Source organism: Buceros rhinoceros, unplaced genomic scaffold, assembly GCF_000710305.1.
Source record: "Buceros rhinoceros silvestris isolate BGI_N320 unplaced genomic scaffold, ASM71030v1 scaffold15651, whole genome shotgun sequence".
Taxonomy (NCBI): Eukaryota; Metazoa; Chordata; class Aves; order Bucerotiformes; family Bucerotidae; genus Buceros; species Buceros rhinoceros.
In genome coordinates, this window is record NW_010394077.1 from 59,317 (window position 1) to 62,369 (window position 3,053).

A 3,053-nucleotide genomic window follows, 5' to 3' on the forward strand; every position below is an offset into this window, starting at 1 on the left:
TCTGAAATGATCTGTATCATTGCTGGGGAAAAAAAAAAAAGAGAAAGAGATATACAGATCATTAACCTTCGAGACTGACACCGTATCAACTTGGCTAGAAACTCTCTTAACAAGCAAGACCATAATCAGAATATAGATTGAAACTCTAAGAACTGTGGCACTTGTTTCTATCGCAGCCCTGTGGAAAGGAAGTGTAAAGGCTCCGGGATAAGAAAAGCTATTTCTGGAAAAATGTAAAGAACGTAACTTGATACTGGAGATTAGAAATTCTTCACCTGAAGTTTCCTAAAAAACAGTTGGGAATTTAACTGATGGAACTTAATTTCATAAAACCCAAATGTGCGTTTCTACCAAGCCTGCCCTAACAAATGGCATTTTTCTGCAGAAGTATCTGTAATGGACCTGCGTCAGGATGCCAGCACACTTTTGGCACCACCGACTGCGGTAGGTGATTAGAATTTATGCTGTGTAAAATTAACTTTTAGATTAAATGAAAATAATGAACCAAAATGCAGAAGCATTTACATGGCAATTCACCTACACCATTTGTTCAAAAAGCGTCAAGGCAAGTGGACGGAACACAGCGCTGCAAAGAGTTCACAGACCAACAGCTCTGGCTATTCCAGCGGCTTCCTTCCCAGCCGCACAGATCTTCCTTCCCCAGGACCCCGAGGTGTCAGTAGGCAGTGTCACTGACATGCTGAACTACCTGCATTTCTTACAGACTGAGTGAAGAATAGCAAGGGAAAATCAGAACAAAAAAACCTGAGGAACACTCCTCGTACAACGATCGGATCTCAGGTACAGGAAAACCGTACAGTATTTGAGACCACAGAGTATTTGAGAATTGTTCTTGGAAAGCTGTGCCACAGGAAGCTTATGAGAACTGAGTGAAAGCATCCAGCATCTCGCTAGCTTGAACTGTAAGTATTGCACTATTTGTATTTTCTGAGTGATAAATTTCACCATAGTGGAGGAAAAGTTATTTTCTGAAGGGAACATTCCCACTGCAGTTCAGATCTACATTACAGTTTAATTCTGCAACCTACACCTACCTTCCGCTGCTGATAACACCTGCTGCTGGGTTTTGCAGAGGTCCTACAAATTATGATAAAAGGACATCTAAATGCACTCCCGATATTTGCTGGCAAGGCACTAACAGAAATACCTTCTGAACTCTGCCACGCTGCTCACAGCACAGAGCTGTGTAGCATGAGGCTTTGCACGCTTTCAAAATAAACCGTCTCATCTCACCTAACCTAACCCTCCCTCTTATATACGCATCCGAACTCATTTCTTCATTCCACTAAGCCCCTGGCTTCAGCAGTATCTTGAGGACTGATCTGCAGTTGTGCACATCATAAAAAGCATTTCCTGCTATTGATTTTAAAGGTGATGCCTTTCAATTTTCATCACGTTGTCTGTAGCCTTGCAAAAATTACAGTACTGGTTGTGTTCCGCTGGTTTACGCATAGTGACTTCGGAAATAAGGAATCCCAAGCACGCTTCGCTTGTTCTCGACCTCTCACTAACCACTTACCTCTGACCTGAGCTACCTTTTCTTGTATGGGAGAGACAAGGACGAGCACCATCACAGTGTTGGTAAAACTCTCATCAATGTTATGGTACTTTGAGCTGCTTTCAAACATTTTCTGCTGATAGCCCCTGCACAAAAGTTTTACTGCGCTGGCCACAGAATTTCTCCTGAAAGTGGCTTAATATGTATCGGCACGTTGTTATTATCCCACCCAGCACCTACTTTGATGTAAAAATCGGCTATTTCTCAAGCTCTGAGACGGTTCTCTGCAGGTCCACACACTTTAAAGTCCTGCAGTAATCTAAGCAGCGCCACCTCCACCTCATTTTGCTACCGGAACAGGCATTCTTTTCTCCAGTTTATTCTGTAAGTGATCAGTGGTCCCAGTCAGCTCTGGCATAATTTGTTATCAATCCTTATCAATTTTATATTTAGCATTTATTCCTAGTCTGTCTCCATCTTACTAACTTCCAGTGCTGCTCAGTCCACCTTAGTGCATGCTTTACTCTTACGGTAGCAGCTTCTCAGAGAACTTCAGGCTTCGTGATCAAACAAAGACAAATTCAATCAGATTGTTCCATCACCTTTTACAGTAATTTTAACAGATTAAGGGGCACATTGCTTTGGGGTTTTTTTAAAACATTTTATATACTATTTTAAATATTTTTTAAATTTAACTTGCCACTTTATCCAGCTATCTATTCTCTTCAGAAGGTTCGTCTGGGTTCATTTCATAGGATTTCACCCTTACGCTTCTATTCTGTGATACAGCAACTGTTGCCCATGCAGGAAAATCAGCCACTTTCTTTTTAAACTTCTTCAGGGCTTCTGGCTGAATTCCACCTGGGCTTGCTGATGTAACAATTTCTCTTCATTTTGGAAATTCAAGTATTCTCTCCTTTTTTTGGAATACGAAATCTAGTATTTTTTTTTTAAATCACATTAAGTTGTTTCGGCATCCTGTGTGGCGAGAACTGTAGAAGTACAATAATATTTTTGCACTGAAGTCCTCGCCCCTCTTTAATCAGGGGTATTTTCCCCCCAAAAAATTCCATTACTTTAAAACTAATTTTAGATATGAAAACAAAAGCGGGACTATTTGCAATAAGATAGATTTACTCTGCTCTGTGAGGTGGCACATTTGCTTACTTATGTTCCAACATCGTGAAGGCAATTTAATTTGAAATGGTGAGCCAGCTTCTCCCTTCTGTAAGTTGTCCACAGACAAAAAAGGAAATAAAACCACCTGAAAGGAGCAAAAAAACCCACAGCACTACAGTAACTAAAAGTCACTGAATTCCTTAACTTCTCTCCGAATGTTTGTTATCGTATCTGTTCCTGTAGCTGATTTGCTATGTCAGTCCCCCTCTCAGGTCTTATTTTCTCCAGGTAAAATGCCAAACATACCACCTCTTCTACTCGCTTCCTATTGGCTGGATTTTATTTAATACAGAATACTTACTAACATGGACCTTGCATCTTGCTATTTCATCCTAGTCCTGTTGTGCATTTCTGC